The sequence below is a fragment of the Oenanthe melanoleuca genome, chromosome 2 (genome assembly GCF_029582105.1).
Source record: "Oenanthe melanoleuca isolate GR-GAL-2019-014 chromosome 2, OMel1.0, whole genome shotgun sequence".
In the NCBI taxonomy this organism is placed as follows: domain Eukaryota; kingdom Metazoa; phylum Chordata; class Aves; order Passeriformes; family Muscicapidae; genus Oenanthe; species Oenanthe melanoleuca.
Genome location: NC_079335.1, coordinates 30169293 through 30192917, shown reverse-complemented (window position 1 = coordinate 30192917; position 23625 = coordinate 30169293). Strand labels below are relative to the sequence as shown.

The window sequence follows — 23625 nt, the reverse complement described above, 5'->3', positions numbered from 1 at the left end:
GATCAGAAGCTTGAGAGAGATTATGGAAAATGATGTTTTTTCCATACCGTGCATAGGGAATCATAAGGAGATCACTTTCTGGCATATGTATCTGCTTTGCAGCCATAATGTATCACAGCCAAGTTATTCTACATTGGTATTTTCAGTAAGTACATGCAATATGCCACATTATTACAAAGGATATTCAAAAGTAAGCACTGTCATCCTTTTGTCTGCCCTTCTTTTCCAAACCAGTAATGATTTTTCACAAACATGAAAGGGTGTGGTGTAGATAAATATGTTAGTAGAATGGCAACTATATTTTTATCTTTACTGGAAAAAACTATGTGGATATAATGAATATGTGGGAGTGATGAATACCATTTATTACACAACTTGTCATGACTTTTTCCAAACCCTAATTATGGGGTAACTTATTTTCTGCAGTGTGTTTACTGGATTGGCTTGATTGTCTTGGTTCATGTACAAAATATAACACATTCATTTCCAAGATGAATAACTTTGTAACTTATTAAAAACTTCTTTTGTCTAGGGGATATAAAAATTCAGGAAATATTGCAAACCATTAGTCACTGTAACAAGCTCTAAATATGATTAGAAAATCCATTTTGCAAGTGTTATCTATTGATTTATACTAGAAATCTGTGATAACTAAACTATCAGAAGTCATCTGCTGATTACAGCAGCTATGCTGTTTTTCTAATCATGTTGAAGACCTGTACATACAGAAAAATATGGAAAAGTCTCAGCAGACCTCTAGTTTAAGCAAGAAATAACATTTTTCTGGTGTTCAGCCATGTTCAAGTGTTGGTCTGAGCTAACACATCCTGCACAGGCAGTAACATAGATGTTCAGTTTATAACTTGATAGTTGTAACCTTGGTGCATCTGCTGTGAGCAAAAATGGCAGTAACACAAGCTTGGGTCTATTATACTGTCCACAGTGCTGGATGCTCTGCTAATTTAATAATGTATTTTATTTAAATTGCATTTTTTCCTTAATTCTAGATGGTGTTATTTTTTGCTGGGTTTTTTTTTGTTTGTTTTTTTTTTTTTTTTTTTTGAGATCTGAAATCCTGTTATGAAAAGTATGAAAAAGAGCTGAGAGTGTAGTGACACGGCTTGCCTCAGCAGCAAAACTCCCTTTAGAAGTTCCTGCTCCCTGTCATCGGTGAAGCCATTCCTTGCTTCCTCCATTTGCACTGTGCAGCCACTCTCTAAGTCAGGGCTTTTAAAAAAAAGCAAAACAAAAATCCACATTTTTGGTCTTGTGTTGTTAACGGGTCCTAGTCCTGTTTTTCTCCTGTTGAGTGTTAACCTGCATTATTTCAATTCTTTGTTCTATAATGCCACCACTCAAGGAAATGCTACTGCAAATGGTGCCACAGACAGGAAGAATAGAGTGGGTGAAGGGAAGGCAGCAGGCTTTTCTCAGATGGCTTCACTGCCAAAACTTCTGAGACTGTTGAAAATAAGATGCCAGCTATTTATTAAAAAAAATATATATATATATATATATATATATAGTCACAAGGTGCACAATCTATCTGCTCAAAACAGTACTTTTCTCAACCTGATCCCTAGAGAAACCTAGATCAAATATGTTTGGGTTTCCAGCCTGTGCTACAAAATGTTTGATGTGGGATGCTAAGGGAGAATTATTAGCATTATTAGTATTAGCTTTTGGCCCTCAGAACGGAAAACGTCCTGCTGCTGAATCTGCTTCTTTGCCAGATCCTGGTTTGTTAGAGGGAGTTCAGTGGCATCTATGTAGTAGGTATCACACACAGCAAGGGACCTATCACCAGCCTTTGGAGCTTAGTCTTTGAATCAGTTTAGGACATCCCAGTGGAAACAGAATCCATAAAGACCCAGATACCCTCTAGGCTTCATGGCCTAAGTAGGACAATTGAAAGTGTCTGGCTGTTAGCCATAGGGTTCCAACTCTCCTGATGTATTTTTTAAAGGATTTGTCCTTAGCATTGCTAGTGAGCATCTCAGCTTCTTAGAAAGTTTCTGTCCCTCATGGCATCTTAGAGAATCGTGGAAATTTGTACCCCACTAGGTTTAATGGCTCTCAGAAAGCAGATAGCATACACATGCACATACACCATTTTTATATAATATCATTTTAAGTTTAATTTGAAGAAGTGTCACATTTGAAATATTAGTTAGAGTATTAGTGTTATTTTTTAAGACTTTAGGGTTGGCATGAAATGCTAACAATGTGTCCCAAATGCCCAAAATGTTCCAGATGTGTGTGCTCTATAATAGAACTGTAACGCCTCTGTACATCACCCAGAAAAACTTACTCTTAATTGTAAGTGTACATTCAGGCCTCAAGATGGAAGTAAATGCAGTTTTGAAAGTCTGTTAAGTTATCTGCTACCAGACTTGATAGTTTTGTCAGGTCTTGGTGAAGCTGTTACCACCAAGAGAGTTATAAACTTTTTTTCTCTTGATACATCAGATAAACTTTTAGAGCACCTAAGGAAAAAAAGAACATTAATTTGTATGAATAATACATATATGCCTTGGGAACAATATTGAATATTCATGAATTGTGTTTATATTCAAGCAGCTCCTCTTAACTCTTTTAAAATTAAGGTGCTGTGAATATGGTTCAGCAATAAAAAGTTTAATACTAAAACCATCTGAGAGCACAGAAGAATCTGTGACTTTGTTCCTTTGCTTTGTCAAGTACCTCAAAGTTTTTCTTCAGTCATTTATATTTATTTAAATGTTATTGTTTTGTGAATCTTCTTTTTATAAATGTTGCTGTAACAGCTTGATTTTTCTCCCTGTGCTTAACTATTGATGGAATAAAAGGATGTCTTTTCATAGCCGTAGCTTTTGAAGGAACCATGAACATCAGAGCTTCTCTTCTGAAGCTGTATAATTTTAGGCAGTACGGAAATGTCACTTTTAGAGTTAGATTCTAAATGTGGCAAAGTGGAACCTTTAGCTGTTTTCTAAGTTATTTAAAGAAGAAATGGCCTGGTTGTTCCTTACAGAAGTGGAGTATTTAAATGGTGTTGGTAATGTGGCTGCTAAGAACCAGAACAAAGACGGCCTTACCCTGAGTGAACTCAGCTTGGCCTAAATGAATTTCCCAAAGACTTACTTTTGGAATTGTGGGGCTCGATATTAGCAAATTAAACCACCAAAGAGTCGCAAGTTCTTGGCAGCATCCATCAAGAAGAATTCAGTGACTCCACAAGTAAACAGAGAAAGCTTCCATAGCAACAGAGTGCATTTCCATTCTGCAGGAGGAAGCATTCAGCTTCTGCAGATTTGGGAAGCTGAGGCAGGACGGTGATCTGTCTCTCTGTGGATGTAAAATACATATAGCTGGAAGTGCTCTTAAGGCAGCCATTTTGTAGGTTAGTCAAATAGCTTTTGATTCAGGGAACCACATATATCATGTCCTGTGCTCGTAAAATAGTTTCCAAATACTTCTGTTAATAAATAAAAAAGTACAGGATAGCCTTTTCGTAAAGTAAACTAGAATGGCTGAAAATAAAATTTACTTAACCAAGGAACTGAATGACATGATCAATTGCTAATCACAAATAAATATTTGAAGCTAGTTTATCAAAAATATTATTTGATTAGCTGGTAATACCTTTGACAGACATTGCTTTTATACTGTATATTTACTGCAGTTTGCATTGTGTTTGCAACTATTTAGGAGCTCAGGGAAAGTGAGAGGCAGCAGTTAGCAGACTAATACTCAGCTTTGCAAGAACTACCTTGGTTTCCTTTTATTGACAAAATATTCAACCACAGCACTATTAATGCTATGTTTTTTAAATTTTGGTAGATCACTTTACCTCCCATGTTTTCAAGTGGCAAAGATATTACCCAAAAGGAGCGACCTGATTTCAGTTTAAGAAGGTTAAAGGTTAAAGGTTAGCTCAAAAGCATCATCTGCCTAGCTGCTTAACTTTAAACTGATCAATTTAATGAAAATCTGTTTTGCAGATGGTGTTGTAATGTCTTTGGCAGGATTTAGGCAGCTTTAACATTAGACGTATGCTAGTAAAAATTATTTCTTTATTTGACCAGAACAACACCTTTTCTTTTATGTTTTAAGGTAAAAGGCATGTGGGATATGGTATTTTGGCAAAGGACCCAGAAGCAGAAAGTGTTGATGGTCTTTCCATATGGGCTCAAAACCAGAATACCCTTATGTCTATTGCTAACGATGATGGAAGAAACAAACAAAGCTGTATTGCTGTATTCATTTTTTTACCATAATGTTTTACTTTGAACCCATAAAAAAGCATTTCAATCAGACCTGTCCTTGGAAAAGGCTTGTCTTCTTTGCCTAGGGTGGAATGCAGCAGCATTAAATTTTTTAACCTGGCAGAGCACACCGATTGTCTCTTTCAGTCTTTGTATTTGTAGGTCAGAAGCATTCTTTCTCTTGCTCACAAACCAAGCTGTAATTGTGTTACTTAGCTGTAGATACTATAAATAAGAAGGCAAATTAGTCCAACCAAATGCTAAGTTTTATCTGATGGAGGTTGTCTGAATAAACAAAGAATTAGATCCTTGCGAGAGTAAAGCAGAGCTTTGTGTTTATGTCTTCTGAGAATCAAGCCCTCACAGTTTTTGCCAAGATAATTAAGTTTCAGCACAAGCATGTCTTTCTGTTTTCAGATGTATGCAATTCAGTAGGAATTTCTTGGGCTGCTAATACAATTCTATTATATGTTAGCTTTGTAATTAGCTAGGACTCTATCCCTTTGCTGAAATGCATTGTAATATTACACACACAAGCATAGCTTGCATGTAAGCAGTTATGAAAGTGGTGTCCCTTTGTTTCATATTGACCTTCCAACTTACTTAAAAGAGAGTTTACAATGAGCCTTTGTTTTGCCCGCAAATGATCATAAACAGCTTTCCAAAGAGCCCAATAAAATAAGAGAATCGCAAATGTATAACATCACATGTTGAAAGGGTGGAAGAACAAACGAGGCTTTTGCTATATTTTATAGGATGGATTTATAATCTGTTCTTGGGTCACTTAGGGCCAAGAATTTTCATGGTCAGTTGCTTGGTCCTGCTAGCTAGCATCCTCTGCAGGAAAGGCAAATACCGTGCAGCACCTGCTCTTCAGCTGGGGCTCTGCATTGCTCTTTAAAGCGAGGTGTCCACTTCTCTGCTGGTTCAAAGTCAAAAGATTAATCAGACCAGCTTTTTTCTGCATCTGTCATCAGTGAAGCAGAATAGTCTGTCTGGATTCCATAATGCTGTTTGCATATTTGGATTTTAAATCAGCCCGGAGTGTTGAATGCTTTGCTCATCTTCATCACGTGCAGGAGGCACAAGTGGGATTTAGACCTTAGGTAACTTATAGTGTAACAGTTCCCCAAGGAATACTGCTTGGTTTTTTCTCATTATCCTTGTTCTGGATGAAAGCATTGTTGTTAGGAATTAACAACTGAGGGGGGTGCGAAGTATATGCACATGGGGATGAATGGACTTACAGCCCAAATCACTTTGTTTGCTTTACTCAGTTTGGCATGAAATGTTAGTACTTGATCAGCTTGGAATTAACAGAAAATCACATTCTTTTCATTTCAATTGTCGTGCACTAACTTTTTAATATAAAATAAAATATTCTACAAAAATGCCAATCCAATTATTTAACTGTCATTGTCCCAGTATGATGGTAAAAGAGGTCAGGAGATTGTGCAGCATTGATTTGCATAAAAATCATTGTGGAAAGGAAATTGGAATATGTCTGCACACCTGAGGAGCCAAACTAAGCTTTGCTTGACGTTATTCTTTTTGTTTGTTTGGAAGAAAACTCTTATCAGTGATAAACAAAAGTTATTCTAATTTGTTCTTCAACATAAGTTTCATATGGAGAACAGAAGGTATTTCAATTTTTAAAATCCTTTGAGATTTGAGTTTACTTAAGGTTTTAAATGTTTTATGAAATTTAATTTCCACTGCAAGTTTTAATTACTGTAATTCAGATTATACTGTTGTGCTTACATGTATAAAGAGAAACCAGTGTTCAAAAACCACACTGTCGAGTCACAGCTTTACATACATTGAGTAATCATAGCTACAAAGAATGTATATGTCTAATGTATGTCCTTGTACTGTATAAACAAGAATATTTATTAAAAAAAAAAAAAAAAACAAACCAAAAAAACAAGCTAGCAAAAAAGAAAATTTTTGGCTGGTAAAATAGCAATTTCAAAATTATCTTTTTATGATAAATTTAAAATAAAACAGTAAACATTTTCACATTATATTTCATGGACATTTAATTTGATATTCAGATGTCTGTCTCTCAGATTGTCTTACATAATGGACCCTGCTAAAAAGTACCATATGTTGTGTTCAGTTTATGGTACACTGCTGAAACAGGGAGATGTTCTCAAATCATAGTTTAAAGAGTCCTCCTGTTCTTCCATTGAAATGCTGTCCAGAATTCCAGTCTGTGTGCTGTCCTGGGTAAGGGTGTGTGAGGCTGCTCTTGGAAAGGAGGCTGTACCAGTGGAGCCCAAAGGAGTAGGTCCTCTTGCAGAGCAGGAAAAGTGAGCAAGGAGAGCCAAAGCAGCATAATCAGCCTCATTTATTCAGTATTCAACACACTTAAAATGGCTGTATAACAGCTATTTTTTGTGCCTGGAATTCTTTCATTCTGACATCAAGAGAAATATGTAATTATTTCTGACTGAGACTCAAAGCAGAGATGCAGTGTATAGTGTATGTAAGAGTATTATGTCAATGTGAGTGCATATGTATGTATGCATTAATAGATTGCAGCTATGGATTTTGCAGCCACTCCCTCCCAGCCTTGCAACATAGATTTTCTTGTTACCCTTAGGAGGTTTTAGCTGATATTATGCAACTCACTACAGGTGTCTTTTCTAAAATTGTAATTAGTTTGCCAGACTCTCCCAGGTGAGATTTTTTTCTCTACACTCTCTTCCACTTATTTAAAAATGAGCAGCAAAACAAAGTAAAAAGGCTGACACATGGCAGGAAAGTTATATTTTGACACAGATACATGTATTTCAGCTTTGCTATTGTTTTTGCTAAGTAATTTAGAAGACACTTTCCCTTGGTCTATGCATTTGCTGGTCCATCCACACGAAATGCCAGGATTGTGATTTTGTTAATGGAAGTAAAATCTTATAGACCTCATATGTACAGGACAGATGTTGAGCTTTTTGATTCACAGGTTTTGAGACTGTATTGGCTCTATATATGTCTATATTGCTAGACAGACAAATTAATTTTCTGCATTTCTTCTTTTTTTCCTCCTTTGGGGTACTACTGCAGCAGAAAAGGATAAGAAAGGATAGTGAAAATACTAGTGTGAAATACTAAGTAATGCAATTTCTGTTGGCTTCAGCAAGGATTGGGAATAACGCAGGGGATGTGTTTTCTTGGATAAATTTCCATGTGCATGTTTGTGGGTAAATTATAATACAGTACAACAGGAAATAGGTCTTAATTATGCTAAATGTGAGTAGAGGCTTTGTGTTGATAAAACATAAATTACAAGTGGTGGCTTGTAATATTTTTTGAATCTGATGGTCTGCCTGTTAGACTGGTGTACTTAATACAGGCAGATAGTGCAGACTGATGATCTTACAACCTCATGCTGATACATAAAAAAAAGTGAAGCTTTGCAAAGAACTTCAAGACCTTTGCTTGGTGGCCAGCTATGAAGGAGGATGTCATAGAAATTGCCCCCTTGGTCTGCAGCAGAAGGTGCCAGCCCTTCAGTACTGCAGCAGACAGATACACAGCGTATTGTGCACCATAGCCTCGGGGGAAACTGCATGTTCTACTCTACCAGTGGGAAGGAAGGCATTAAAATAATCCTTAGCTTTTGAAGGCAGGGGGTATTGAAGAAAACAAAAATTGAGCAAAGGTAGTCCTGGAATGATGAAATGTGCAGATTCCCATGCCTTGGGCATCCTACTGCAGTAGCAGTTACAATAACAGAAAAAGATGGTTTTGTCATATACAAGGAGTATGAGCAATACTCCTTGGTTGTATGCATGAATAGGAAACATTGCTAATGGGAGCTATGAATAGTAACATACTAGCCTTATTTCAAGAGTGGATGTTTGACCACCAGGGTTGTCTAAAAAAAAAAAAAAAAAGTGATTTTTTTCTATTTAAAATTGTTATCCTAGAGTATTAATCAAACCATGCTATTCACAGGATTCACATGTGTAAAATAGATGACTGTATAACTGTTGGTTTATTGGTGGATTGTGTGCAGGAAGCCTAGCATATAGGGAGTATTCAATGTTCTGCCCAAAGAGGCTATTTATTTGTAAGCCCTGTTCTCCCCTGTAAACTCGCTCAAAGATCAAAAACATACACTCCTGCTTTGCACCGCTCCTGGAGAAAAGAACCATAGAGCCACCTTTACGCATAAAGACAGCACAGAATCTGCTGTTCTGGGATAGTTTGTACCCCAACCTTTAACAGAAAACTAGATTACTCTTAGAAGAAGTTCAAGATGACACTTTTAAACAAAGGCCAGCAGCAAAAACTCTTTCCAGAACTTTATCAGGTGATTTCAGAGGTCTACATTTCTTGATTTTAAAGTTGTTTAGCACATATAGAATTTTTCCATTGACATCCTAAGCTCATATGTGGTCCTATAGCAGTTCTTAGGTGGGAGGAGGTCAGTTGTGTCCAAACAGCTTTCTTAAAAAAGATGTTTTCCATGGAAAATCCTAAAATGTTGCAAGTGGCTCAAATATCATAATAGCTTGTGATTCATATTATCCTTATCCTAAATTCAAAACTCTGGAAACTTAATGGTAAAGGAGATGGAAGGGTGCTTCTTATTCACAGAATCATAGAATCAGAATGTCTGGTGTTGGAAGGGACTCATAAGGATTATTGAACCAAACTTCCTGCTCCTTGCAAGACTACCTTAAACTTAACTGTATGACTAAGAGTGTCATCCAGATGCCCCTTGAACTCTGACAGCATTGGTGCTGTGACCACTTCCCTGAGGAAGTCTGTTCCAGTGACCAACCACTCTCTCAGTAAAGAACCTTTCCCTGCTGTCCAAGCTGAACTTCCCCTGACTCAGCTTCATACCATTCAGACAACAATGCTCCTGTTTTCTATGTAACCTCAACAAAAACTTGCTCTATGGGAAATAGATTGAGGAAAAAAATACTACCATTCTCTAATTGAATAAACACTTTGTGAATGACCAGCAACTTGATATTTTTACAGCTAGAACAATGAAATCAAGTCTAAGGAGGATCTTGGTATTCTTGTTTTTGTGTTATTTGTGCTATTCTTCTGTGTGCTAGTGATGAGAGCATGGAAAAAAGCTTGCTTTATTACTGAAATGAGATGGCTTTAATATCTAGATGTTACTATTTTGGAAACAACCTTTGGCATTTGCAGATATGTAAGCAGCTAATGAATGACTGGAAATTAGGAAGAATAAAGCTGGTGGAAAAAAATGAGTCCAGACTGCAAGTGTTTCTGAAAACCTTATGTCCTTATTTGTTCAGAAACTTCTGTGACTCAAAATCTTGACCCAGGAGGAAGCTGGAATCCTGGGATATGTCAGGACAGGATCTTCTGAAGTCCTGCTCTCAGAAGACAAAGATCACAGGCCACAGAAAATAGTTTGGGACTAATTTTACCAAATTTCTGACCTAGAGTTTGGACAGATTTTGAAAACACTGCTGTATTGTTAGTCTCCTGGGTCTAACCCTGTTAGAGATGCATCTCAGTAATAGGTGCTATACCTAGGCTGTGGATATCCTTTGTCACTTTTTGATTTACTAAGGAAGTCTCACGGGTCATGATGAATTGGATATGCTGTCAATGTGCTCTGTCTCTCTGTTCCTGTCTCCACTGGTGTGTTTTCTAGTGTGTCAGGCTTCAACAATATGTTCACAACATGTGAACTTCTGTGACTTATAGAACTCAAGGAATGAAAATCTTTGTACCTAGTCATTATTACTGCTTACAAGTATTTTTGAGAAAGAGCAAATCCTTTCTCATACACTCTGTAGTCACTTTGATTTTTTTTTCCTTTTTGGGTTGTCTTCTTTTTTTATTTCTTGAAAAACAAAAATAAGTTTGTGGGATCAAGTCTGACTCAACATGTTACATGTAGGGCTTGGATCCAAGAAGTCTTGCTAGGATATTTCTTTTCCTTTATTTCATGAGTTTTTCACTGAGCAGCTCAAATTCTGTGGCCTCAGCTATCTCAAAATTATCAAACAGATGATATGGTTTACCCAAAACATTTTGGAACACTCACAGTACAAGAGCTATGCTGGTTTTGAAGAGTTTTGTGTAAGTAACAGTTTTTATGATAAGGAAGAGTTGAACTGGTGATCAATAAAGGGAGACTCTGAAATCTCATGCTACAGAGACCTGCATCCCAGTTCACTCAGCTTTTATACACTCCAGATACAAACGTTTTATGCCTCATGTGCCCACAACAGGAACTAAACAAATGTCTTTCCTGTACTTCTACTAGTTGTTTGCCCTAATGGATTTAGAAGGTAAGGTCAATACTGTCTGTACTGGGAAACAGAGCATGGCTTTGGGAAAAAAAAACCCAATGTGTCTCTAACCAAGCAGAGGTGAGTGAGAGGTTGGCCTGTAGTATGTCTAACATAGACTTATAATTAAGCATAACAAGTTCTTCACATATATCTGTCTTTCTGTCTGCATATTTAGTCCATTTTCACATGGACTTAATAGAGTGTTGGTAGTTGGGAAGGATGAATTCGAATAGTGGAGAGGGTTATAGGTGGAGTCTGAAGTTGTTTGTGCTCACAAGAGCTCAGAGAGACATTATCCAACAGCAGTGTTAGGAAGGAAGTCACAGTGGTGTGAGGCTGGGTTTCTTGCACAGGGGGTGCAGTGGACAGTAACAAAAGGGCAGGTGTGTGTGTTTAGAAAAGTTTGCACTTGCCAGGGGCATACATAGGATTTAAAACTATGGTGTCCATACATACCCCAGACTGCTGCTGTCATCTCTAATGCTGCACGAAGGTCTGTCTATCTTAGTGGCTGTAGTAAAGGTTGGATTTCCATTTTTCTTCTAATTTTTTTCTGCCAGTTACTTATAATTTTCTTTTAGGGCTGAAATTATCAGGATTTGGTCTGGTGTAAAGAATATTTCTTTCTTCTTTGGAGCTCTTTCTGAGTCACTTAATCATGAGATGTCTTTCCAACCTGTCCTAATGAAAAATACTCTATTGGAAATAAAGTTAGTTAAGTACATTTCTTGCAGTGGCTGTCCATAACAGAAGAGAATGTTATTTTAAAAGCAACAACACATTAATAGGCCAAGTATGCAATCATTGTCCTATCACAGCAAATTATACCATTAGTCCACCTTATCTAATCTCTTTGCTACAGACTGCCTAACAACAATTGCTTCTCAGAGCAAAGCAGAAAAAAAGATTTCATGGGCAAATACAGAATAATGTTGGCTTTGCTTATACAGGAAAATTCTTGTTCTTTTCATAGTTCTCTGTACTTTGCAATGAATTGCAATCATACAAATTCAAGTATATATTTCTCCCTCTCCAAAGTTGTCTTTTGGTAGTCTTATAGGTATACAGACATCAAATCAGTTTATAAAGTGAACTTCTGACTCAGTTGCATACAGCGGGAAGGAGTTCCACAGGTTAAATTAACCTGCATACAAGTTTTTTATTTTTTTATTTTTCTGTCATTAATTTATTAACTTTTATTTGTTTTAATTCATCTGGTAACAGAATGAAAAAGATCATGTGTCCTTACTTGCTTTATGATCTTTTACATAATCTTTATAACTTCAAAATAATCTTTATGATTACTTTATGGTCTTTTTATCATGCCTCTCTTTTATTTACACAAAAAATTTCAATCCATTCAGTCTTGCTTTTAGTGGAAGTTTTTCCACATTTCTGCTAATCCCATCACTGATCTCTGAACTCCTTTTACCGCTGTTAAATTTTTCTGGATATACACAGACACTTCAGAATTGAACACACTGTTCTCAGTGGAACTGTATGATCTTACTGTCCCATGCCTGGTGCATCCAAAAATATAATCTGCTTTAAACAAATCCTGTTGCAGTGTGTTCTGGAAATATGTTGCCTTTCAGTACATGCTTCTTCCCACGCCCCCCCTTCAAACTGATGGTGAAGCGTCCCAGAGTGGCTACATTTAACTTAGACACCAGCAACATGTTTGATTGGTTCAAATTATTCCTTCTAATAGACATTTTCTTGGATTTATCTGTCAATACTGAGTTTCTTGTGCATGCTCAGCTAACTTTAAAAGTATCTGGCACTTCTCACAGTTCTTTGGCTGGTCCTGACTGTCATGAATTCATTTATGATTTCTGCAGGATCAGTTGTAGTTTGCAGTCAGAAGACAGAGTTAACTTTTGTTCTGTTAAATGCCCTGTTAGTTCATCTAGCTTGTTTTCTCTCTCTGTCAGTTTTTAATTCCATGAGTTTTTTGCCCCTCTGTTAAGTGTCTACATTACGTGGTTAGGCTGCTTCTGCATAGCCAGCTGAGTGGAAAAAACTTCCAACTCTGAATTAACCCATGGAGTAATTAAACTCCCCCTAATATTAGGAGAGTGAGAGAAAGAAGCATCTCCTTGTGCCCATGTCACATTGCCTGTCTCTTCAGATAGCTGCCTGTCATTGCTTTCCCACTTGGATTGCTGTAGCTAGTGGCTTGAGGTGCAAATGTCTGTAGGTAGTTAACTACTTGCTGAGCTTGAAGAGCAGAAATAGCTAATTAACTATCTGCAAATATTTACCCCAGATATTTATTCACTGATGCAAAATACAAGATGCTGTTTCTGCATGTGGACTACAAAGCTGAGGCATAACTGCATTTGACTTTGTAGTGTGCTCTTTTCGTACTGTTCAGTGCTAACTTTAATGTATTATTGATTGTTATTAAGGTATACCATGAAATACAGATGGGATGTCTGTTGTGGTTGAACTCATACTGTGGGAACTATGTTGACTTTTAGATTGTTCTGGCCTTCATGCTGCTTGACATTAAAACCTTTCATATTAGGGTTTAGAAGAGAAAGAAATATATAGTAACATGTAGTAATATATGTTACCCTGTATATAGTGTGAAGTAATGTGAAAATACGATGCCAAATTCCCTCCCCACCGAGTCAGCACAAAATTTGAAATGAAATACTAATTTCAGAACAAGCCAGGAAGTTCAAATTCCCTGTGTGACTGTATATAAACACTAGTTCAGGACAGTCAATACCTGAATTTAGATTAGCTATGCTACCTGCCAGTAGAAAGTGCTAAAAGTGGAGGGATTAGGAGTCTGATTTTCTAGAATGCTGAGTCCTAGTGGCTCCTCCTGGCAGAGTCTGTTTAGCATCCCAGGATCCAAGGTCATGCTTATGAGTGACTAGCACCTCTGTGCTGACTGCCAGCCTCCATCCTTGCACAGCCTTCTTGGCTGGATGTATTGGCTAGTTTGAAATACACAAAAATTGCATCAGAGGATCAATTACTGCTGAAATGTCACTACTGAACCCTGTAATAGTGCTAATTAGTTAAAGCAAAAGAGGCACTTATCTTGGCAGCAAATCACTGAATTTCTTTTTTTTTTTTTTTTTTTTTTTTTTCACAAAATTAGGTTTGAAATGCTTTACATTCTCTCCCTTCCTTTTTCTGGAGAAGTTTAAGTATATAAATGTTTAGTGGTTTTTTTTTTTTACTTTTTTATTTCCTATGCCCCCATAAAAAGAAATACTTCTAAATGCATCTCACTATGTCCAGCAATTTCCATCTTAGAATAGCTTACTTTTGTTTGGAGCTCTTAAAGAGGCTATTAGTCATTGGAGAAAACTTGAAACGAGGAAACGTATGACAAACACACAGTCACAGGACAGCCCTCTCCAATTTTGGCTCAGCTCCCTTTCTGCCATTAATGGGACAAAAAAGGAACTGGAGATCTGATGCGAGTTGGCTGCCATGGGGGAGGGCAGAGCTATTCTGTGTGTGTGTCAGGGAGTCCCTGGCAGGCAGGGAGCCAGCTGAGTGTGCCCTGTCCTTCCCACCACGCACCACGCAGGAGAAGGACCAGCAAGGGCAGTAGCTGGAGTACATCTGAGTGTGTCTGTGATGAGAGTGAAATAAATCCCTGCTGCACAGGGAGACCTGGGGAGCTCCCAGGCAGAGCTGGCTCAGGGGGATGCTGGTGTCTGCAGGAAACTTTTTATCTGCTACAGAAAGGCAGTGGCTGCTGTCACAAGCTGTAGGGTCTCACTGCAGTCCTGTGGTTTGATCCCCTGCTCAGGTAGGTTTCATTTTTCTTATGCTCACCTTGCAGGGAGCCTTTGATGCCTAAAGAGGCTACCTGGAACAGAGGCTAGACTGTGCTAAAAGAATGAAGTAGGTATTTATTAAAAAGCCTTCAAAGGATACACCTTGGGCAGTATAAGAGCCTGGCTGAGGCTGCACCCAAGGTAGACCCAAGATGGACCCAAGATGGACAACCAGTCACGAGTTTTTTGCACTTTTATAAGTTTTGGTCCATTTACATATGCAGATTGCTCTCCTCCATTCACTGTTTATACTTTTGGGGCCTGAAGCTGTAATGGTGTCCTTGGTTCTCAGGCTGGAAAAGGATTGTTTTGTCTAACTAAACTGTGAAGAGAACTTGCTAATACTTTATATGAAGTTCAGAGTCACACACCAGTGCAGTACAGAACCTCAAAATTATAAAAGCTAAAATGTAAGGCATCACCTTCCTGGGCTGTGTCAGTGTGTTCTGGGCTTGATGAACCACCACAGCTCTTTCCCAGCACCAGTTGTTCTTTTTTAGCACTAAAACATGCACGAGGCTCTCATTCACACATCCCATCCCCCAACTTTTCACCCAGCATTTAGTCTTTGGTGAGGATCATTTCCTCACTATCCCAAAAATATAGGATTCTCAGCTGCCAGTGGCATGAGCAGAGTCTGTGAGGTTTCTTCAGTATGAGACAGGTCATATTGTTAAGCAAAAGTCTAAATATTTGCAGAGATTCAGGAAAAATAGAGGAGTTTTGCTGGTTTTTATCCTCTGCAGAATTCTTTTGAAGCTTTAAAAACATTGTTTGTTTCCTATTAATGGTGATGAGAGGAAAGAGGCAGGGAGGATGTAGGCCAAATCCATCTTTGTTGCAGTATTGCTGATCTCAGTATTACTCCAAGGATAGAGAAGTTTTCCAAAACGACAGTGTTTCTTAACTCTGTCAATGGACTGGGACATGGCTCTCCTGTGGTTTGACTACTGTGGTTTGTCACTACTGTGAGAAATTATTCATTTCAAAAAGTCCTGTTATTTGGGTAATTTCTTGCTGAAATTGATGGTTACTGTTCCTGTTTTTCTCCCAAAGTTTATTTCTAGGGCTTTCCCATTTGTGCCTGGTGTTCCAGATAAAAGGCTAGTCACAAAGGCAGAGTCAGAGAGACTGCTTTGCAATGAGGCTGTGTAAAAGAGGAGAGGATGTGAATTTGGGGCTGTTTTCCCTCTCATGGAAGCTGTTTGTCTGTTTGATACAGTGTGAGTTGATACAATGAAGTCCATCTCCTAAATATCTTTTACAGATCAAACCAGGTGACTGGGTATTGATAACCATGACATACTTTGTGGTTGAGCATACACGCTAGAACACCTCATTTATAGCCCGTTTCTCCTCCTAAAATATTCCACATTTGTGAGCATTTTTTAAGCAGCTACTATTTAAAACCAGAAAGCCTCCACCCTAAAAGGCCCCAACCTGTCAGAAACATTTCCTCTCTTGCCTGAAGCTTGGAATTTTACTCCAAAATGCCAGCTCCCTCAGGAGTGTGCATAGTGTCATCCTTGCCTTGTGGTTTACTCTTTGCAACCTCAGTTGCACACACAACCATTTTTTACCACCTCACCACGTTCTACTTCCTTCTCTACGTGTCTGTTTTTCACAGTGCCATTTGCACCTAGATTTCTGCAGCACTTAACCCAATTTCACTCTTGCCAAGCCCTAGACTCCTTTATATTTTTCTCCTTTTCTGCCAATAACTTTCTTTTCCACTTTCTCTTGTGTATGAATGTATTTATGTACATTGTCAGATATGCATTTCTGTTTATCTGGGATGATTGGGATAAAAATTTAATTGTCTTGAGCTTGAGTTGGCTGTATTGTTTCAAGTAATTAAGAGCTAAAAAAGGTATGTTGAATATCCCCCAGGAAACTATCATGCATTTTAAACCTACTGTGTATTTTGCATTAGGAAAAATATGTTAGAAATTTGTAGGATTCTCTCTATTAATACTCTTTTTTTTCATATGGCTGCCTGCACCAAGCCAAGCCCCAATAATATTAAGGGGGAAAAACTCTGCTGTAACTTTGTGACTAATATATTTTAGAAACGTCTTACATTTTTCCTGTAATAGCTTTTCCATACATAGTAGCATTTCAGTTTGAAGGTCTGACTTCTCAAAGCCTATCAGAGCTGAAAACAAGTGCCAGCATTCTGTCAAAAAGCTGGAAAGTTCCCACCTCCAATGCTCCAATGCTTTTTCAGACTCAAAGATCATAAGATTAACACATCATTGGTAAAAGGCCCATCCTGGGTGTTGCCTCAATCTGAAAGGAAATTTTTTTGTTTGAAAGCAAGGAAGAAGTCAAACTAATGGCAGCTGATTTAAGCTAACTGGGCTGGGAGCATTAACAGTAATTACTCTTGGAGACAATTTTAGGTCTTGTGTCAAGTATGGAGATTTTGTTGACTCTGTCATTTAGGACTCAGTTGGGAATTCTCTGAAGACCATGCTCCTCTTCCTTTCACATGACAGGTGTAGAAGTGTGCCTTGAGCAGTCAGAGTGCCCTTTGTGAAGAATGCTGGGTCTCTGCTGGGTTCACATTGATAATATAAAATCTTCCATGCGGCATCCATAAGGCTGGGATAAAACACATGACATATAATAGTTCCAGACCATGGTCTTTCATTCTTTTTAAAGTATAACCACTGGGGCCACATATCAATAATTATCTGGCTATGTAAAGGGGTCAAATCAGAGCTTTGACATTCACAGTACATATCCTGATGGGACTGTGGTGTTGTTTAAGTAGGGTTAATTTTTGTCTCAACTCCAGCAAATGGTAAATTTTCCACTGAACTTGGTGGAACTAAGATTTCACACATGACACTTAAATCTGTGCTATATAAAGCTTTGTATAAATACATCTGTATATAATATATATCACAAGCATGTACAAATGTGTTTCTGTATACTTTAACCAATTACATAAACTGTGTTTAAACTGTCTACTATGCAGATGCCTAGAATGAGCAAACTAAAAAATCTGGGTAGAGGTAAAACACTCAGAGAATGCATTGGGAACATGCTTTTCACAATTGTAATTTTGAGAGGTTTTGTTCCCTTTATCAGTTGCCTTTCTCTACAATAAAATCACGTGGGTTCTTTTTTCTAGTTGCATCAATTTTCAGCTACAAATGTTTTACATTATAAAACTGTGTAAAACAGACTAAAAATTGTGAAGTGTAAGAACAGATAATCTGGAGACTTAAGTGCTTTGGGCAAACTTCTCTTGCCAGCTTTCAGAGATACAGAGGGAGTCTGTGTTTAAAACCCCTCATCAGAGCAAAATGAAGGTTATAGTGTTCTCGGACATAATATCAGGCTAACATGCTCCCTGACTGACATCCCGCACATACTGTATAATTGCCAGCCTGCTTCTCCAAGTGCCTTGAAGATTACATTTTTTTAATGTCCCAATATTAATAACCAGATGTGATCTTCTTCCTGCCCAGGGGTCAAGCTAGCTGGCCAGGTCAGGCTGTTTGTCTGTGTGCACAGACTGTGAAGTCTATTCAGAATGACAGGTATGGGGGGGGAGGCGGGTAGGGTGTTAACCTCAAGACCACCAAAAGGGAGTTCTCCCTGCTGGGAACAAAGACCAGCAGGAGCTTCAGCCTTTTTCAGTACTCCTGGGATTTTAACCAAGTGAACAAAAGATGATGCACAGCTGAAGAAATGCTCTTCACAGCTGATACATAATTTAAGATGTTCAGTTACAAACAACCGGATATGTATTTGTGATTTCATTTGAGCACAGTCCAATTATCTGCAGTCAGTTAATATTTTTGTATGAGTAGTTTCTGTGTGCTGCTTTATATGCTCAGAAGATGCTCAATTGCCAGAGTTGGAATACACACTAGCCTTGAAAATAGCCCTAGTACTTAAAGAAATAGCATTAAAACACCAGCAGTTGCTATGGGGTGTTTTGTATCTTCTAGTTAATGTTTGACAGTCTATGTATAGATTATTTTATAATATGATATAGTTTCATTAAACATGAATTATAAAAACATTTACTCTTCACTCTCTTTTTGAGGCAAAAAAAAAAAAATCAAAAGAAGAAGCTATTTGTTTCCTAATTGATTTTCTACGTTAGTTGTTCATTGAATAGATAAGTAGTGCCTGTGATATTTGATTACAGAGCAAGGCACCCATTTAACCTTCCGTTCTTTCCTGGCCAGGATTTCAAATACAATACAACGTACCTCCCTTAGGCTCAGTAGGATTAGACTGCTAGCAGTAATCCCTGATGCTATGAAATAGACCTGATAGAACTTCAACTCACTTGTTTAGGATTATGCTCATGAATTTCAGTCATCTAGTTGTATTAACCCTTTGGGATCTGTTTTGGTTTATGCTGCTATAAATAATAAAACATTGTAACAAACAATGACACATACATATCAAAACTTATCTGTGTGTTTGAAGAATTCACTTTTGCTTGGTGATTAAAGTATAAAATTCACATTGAAATGAATTTAACTTCTATAGCACAAATCCTCAGAGTTTATTTTAATTCTAATTTTCGGGTACCTTTTTCAGTTCAACAGTTTCTTTAAACAGCTTGGTCTCAATTTATGTATTGCTTTTTAAAAATAGTTTAGATAAATTTTAGTTCTCAAGGTTGCATTGAAAGGGCAGACAAGTGATATCTGCTAACTACAGAGCAGTGCAGAATCTCCCAGGATAATGACTTGAATGCAAGCATGGCCCTGTGGTAAAGAGGAGGGGTAGTGATACCTGAGCTATCATTTCCAGGCTTTTTTGATTATAGCAACAATGGACAAAACTGACTTATGATGACTTATGCCCTGAGCTAAAAACAGAGTAAGAGTGCCAGAGCATTTCTGATGGACCATGAGACAGTTGGTATGCAAAAGCATTGTAATCACTCCAGATTTGGACTACTCTTTTGAACTGGTGACTTCTATTTAAATGCTGATTTTTAATCTGGTCAAATCACTATAGGGAATAACTCTATACTAGCAATAAGAAGGAACAGATCTTTTCTTTCCTTCATTTTCAACATCCTAAAACCTACTAATGAAATAAATATTGTTTCCTATTACCAGTCTCTTAAACTGTTGAAGCTTTAGTTCAAAGACTCATTAAATATTTATGTGCACAACTAATTGTTCTGATTATTGAAATGAATATATGTATATGTTTTAGAATATTTGATGCCTATTGCAATGAAAAACTGTGGAGAGTTTGACTTGGGAACTCTAACCTACTCTTAGCAGAAGATAGAGTCAAATTAGGACCGACTGAATATGCACATTAAGGCATCAGTTGGTGAAACTACTGCCACTTCAATACACCTGCATGTGGAATTGCTGTATTTAAAGGCAAGATGACAGGCAGAATCAGTGCTACTAGCTGCACTTCATGACAGAGGCATCAGGGCAGTTCTTTACCCTTTAGACACTATTAAAGCATGCCATTACTGTAGATCTGTTGGATACTCTTGATACATCTGATGATAAAGTGGTATTGATGAATAGCTGAAGGCCATGAGAGCAATAAATGAAGTCACTCTTGAGTGATTCCATTCTTTTTTTGCAGGAGGACTCGGGAGTGGGGGTAGTTTGGGGTTGTTCATCAGGCCAGTGGTTCACTCATGTCCTCCTATGTGGAGCATTGTTGGGTTCTAGTCTGTCACCCTTCTAGATTAACATATGCCAAGACCAATATGGGAGAATCATCTGTGCGTGAGGTGTGGGTGTCTCCATGATGCAGATGATTTTCATCTCCACAGCAATATCATTGACTTGGATGGCAAAATCAATTGTTTGACTCCGTATCATACCAGCCATGGGGTTTGGATATAGCAGCTGTGTTGTAAACTGAGGTCCTGCTGGTGGGATGCACAGGTGGCAGGAATGGCCAGGGCATCACCACATAGCTGTCCCACACTCTTAAGCCATGCTGATTCTGCATGTGGTAATCCAAGGAGAGATAAGCATCCCTTGCTAATTTCTGTGTAAATGTGTGGCTGGTTGCTAAATGGGTGTAGATGTTGCTTCTCTTTCAAATTGGCTACTCTCAAGTTTTTTTGTCCTACAAATATCTTCCAAAAACTGTGCCCAGTCCTGCTGCTGAAACCTAGAGGCAGTTGCAATATTTAGTATATTTAAACTTTTGTACTTTGTTGGTTAGTTTTGGTTTGACACCTGGTATATTTCTGTTCCCTGATTGATTGCAAATGTACCATTAGAAATGGGCTGTTTCGTGAATGCTAAGTTTACATATTCAGAATGTGTTTTCCCTGGATATTCTGCAGTATGTGTTTAAACATAGCTGTTTCTGAAACAAATTCCTTGCTTAGGTCAGCAGATTTACTATGGAGAAATTCATGGAAAGCAAACAGCCAAGAGGTGGGGCATGGAAGGAACTAATTCAAGAATTTCAGATGAATATAGCCAGTATTTTCCATCTCTCCATCGGATGCTTTAATTCTAAATGCAGAACTTGCAGAACTTAGTGGTCTACAGGTTGCCACCTTCAAATTTGCTGAGAAAAGAGAAGTAAACATGTAAAGTTTGATGAGATTTGAGCTGCCAGGAATATAACTGTTGATCCATTAGCCAGTTTTTCTGTTAGCAGGTATTTTGCAGATGCAGTTTCCTTTGTGTTCCAACTCTCTCAACTCACCTCTAGTTGCAGTTTCGCTCTGTTTCAACCTATAAAGACTGTCTCTCTGAAAACCTCACTTCATATACATAATTCAGATCAACTAACAGTGCCCTGGGCTAAATCCCAAAAGATACTGTATTTTCAGAGAGTGGTTGGCAAATGAAGAATCTGCTTTCTCATTTTCTTGATCAAAAATTTCAATTTTCGATCATTCCACCAATTATCGAGTTACACTTGTCCTTCAGTTTCTTACAGGGTAAAGGGAAGACAGGGTGGCCATATGGGAGAGTTTGTTCTTAGATGAAAAAAAATTTTGATGCCTTGGGTAACACTACTCTTTATTAATGTGCATTTACTTAGCCAAGCAAAAAAAGGTTGTGTGTGTGTGTGTGTGTGTGTGTGTGTGTGTGTGTGTGTGTGTGTGTGAAGGGAATCTTATTAAGTCTAAATAAATAGACTGTAGAAACCATGGTAATACTTTTCACTTCTGTAAAGCCTTTATTCAGAGGCTTTCAAAATGTTTTAACAATGTTAATTAAATTCAGCGCTCCTTCATTCTGTGTTAGCCTAAGTGCATATAGGGCCATCTTCATGTACATACTGGTAGAATGGAGGAAAGCTCGTGTTCATCTGTGTACAGCAGCATTGCACTGCGAGTATTTTCAAGGCAGGTGAAAAAAAAGAAAGCTGTGTTAAAGTGAAACTGCACAGGGAATTACCTGTAGGTAGGCAAAACATAATTACAAGTTGAAATTTGGCCAAGACATTTGTCTTAACAATCTTCCTCCTTTGAAAAATAAAAGTGCCACGTACTTAATAACTTTATTAAGTACAAGCAGTTGTGAAATCTGTTCTTTGTTTCAACCAAAAGGAAACACTTCCTAACAGGACGGTGCTGTTAAACACCGAGCTAGGGCACTGACTCATTGCTAATTTAGACAGAGAGCACCATCAATGAATTACCAAAACTCTTTTTTGTAGCACTGATGTTTTCCTTGGAGATCTCCCCTCCGAGTTCTGACCCTGCTTTAGCCTGCGAGATCTGAAGGGATCACAGCACAAGGTGGTATGGCTTAGGGCTGTATATAAAATGATGAAGGAGAGAGTGAACCCAGCCATGTGCTCCCTTTACTTGACACTGTGGTAGGAGAGGGAGGTGGCATTCGGTGAAACGCAGAGCTACTCGTTTTTTTCTGCAGTAAATAATCAGCCTGTGAAATTCACTGCTGCAGTGGGGGGTTATCCGGATAAACAGTTTATCAGGATTTTTAAGAAGGATAAGGGCATGAACATTAATGATGTTTCTGATTATGTGGGCTAAAACAAAAAGATACAAGAACGTTTCGTTCTCTATTATTATTGTTAAAATCAGGATATAAACAGACTGTCTTCCAGGGTCAGGCAAGGATCCCATCCCTGTCACACTGCACATTCATTTAGGCTCTCTAAGGGCTTGTATTTGTACCCTGCTTTTTTGTGGATCTGACATCTCTGTTGGCACAGAGAGCACGTTGGAATACCTGGGCCAAGGGGATGAATCATAGTGTTGCTCCTGCCTTTCCATCTCTCTGTCTCCCTCAGTGACTGTTCTCAGAGGACGACATTAGGCTTCAAAAATGAATACGAGAACTGAGTGTTTCAAATGTAAATAAGATGCCTTTCTGTTCACAATTTTAGTCTCACTAAGGAAAGGTACTACTCCAACAGTAAACAACTGAATCTGCATGTCTGGGTTATTTTCTTTTTCTTTGTCAGCTTACCACTCAACATGGGAGTGTCTGTGTCATAATTAGTGTTTCATTTATTTAATTTGGAAGTACAAACAATAGACAGAAAGGGCCATTTGACAACTAATTAATTTGTTTCTGCTCAAAGAGCATGGCAAAAAGTTTGCCTTCAGATGAGCATTCATAGACTGTGGATTTGCATTTGACTAATAATTCATCAGCATTACTCCACAGATAATTTGATATCCTTAGAACAGCATGGAAAGGTTCAGGGTTCGAATACATTTTTTTAAATTTAGATGACTATTGGAAACTCTTGGATCATTCTAAGACCAGTTATGATTCAGTAACACACAAGATCTCTCCACGTATGTAGGAAGCACAGTTTTATCCCACCTCTTGGAAGAGGATGAAGCATCTGCAGCCTGGCTGCTGTGACAGCTAGTTCTGCAGAATCCAGGTGGCACCATGTGAGACAGGCTTGACTCAGGTTACTGGTTTTCACTGCAGTTTTGCAGGCATCACAGCAACATGTTAACTCTGCGTGCTGGCTGTTATTAATTGTTCTGTACACTCTGCTCCCAGCAAGGATTAGGAAGACAAACTCCAGTGTTGTGAATGTTATGAGCAGAATAAACAACCCAGGCCTACGGAGGCTGTGTGCAGATTGATGTCTGGATCTCAACACAGCAATCCTCCAGCCATGGCCTGTGTGGAACACAGGTCTGGAAGGGAACAGGGGAAGCTGAGATAGCCTCGTGCTCTGCAGGGATTTGTCCCCATGCAGGGCTGGGAGATGGCAGGGTCCAAGATGACAGAGTCCAAGATGCACTTGGACTCTGCTAGGAAGCACCAGTGTTTTCTGTACTATAGACAGAGTGTGAGA

At 38.2% G+C, this 23625-nt stretch overlaps 1 protein-coding gene across 1 annotated transcript in view; it reads left to right on the top strand.

Moving 5' to 3' along the window:
* The window catches only part of ZFHX4 (zinc finger homeobox 4), a 150064-nt gene that overhangs the window by 28284 nt on the left and 98155 nt on the right, over nt 1-23625 (top strand). The gene's annotated exons all lie outside the window — the stretch shown is intronic.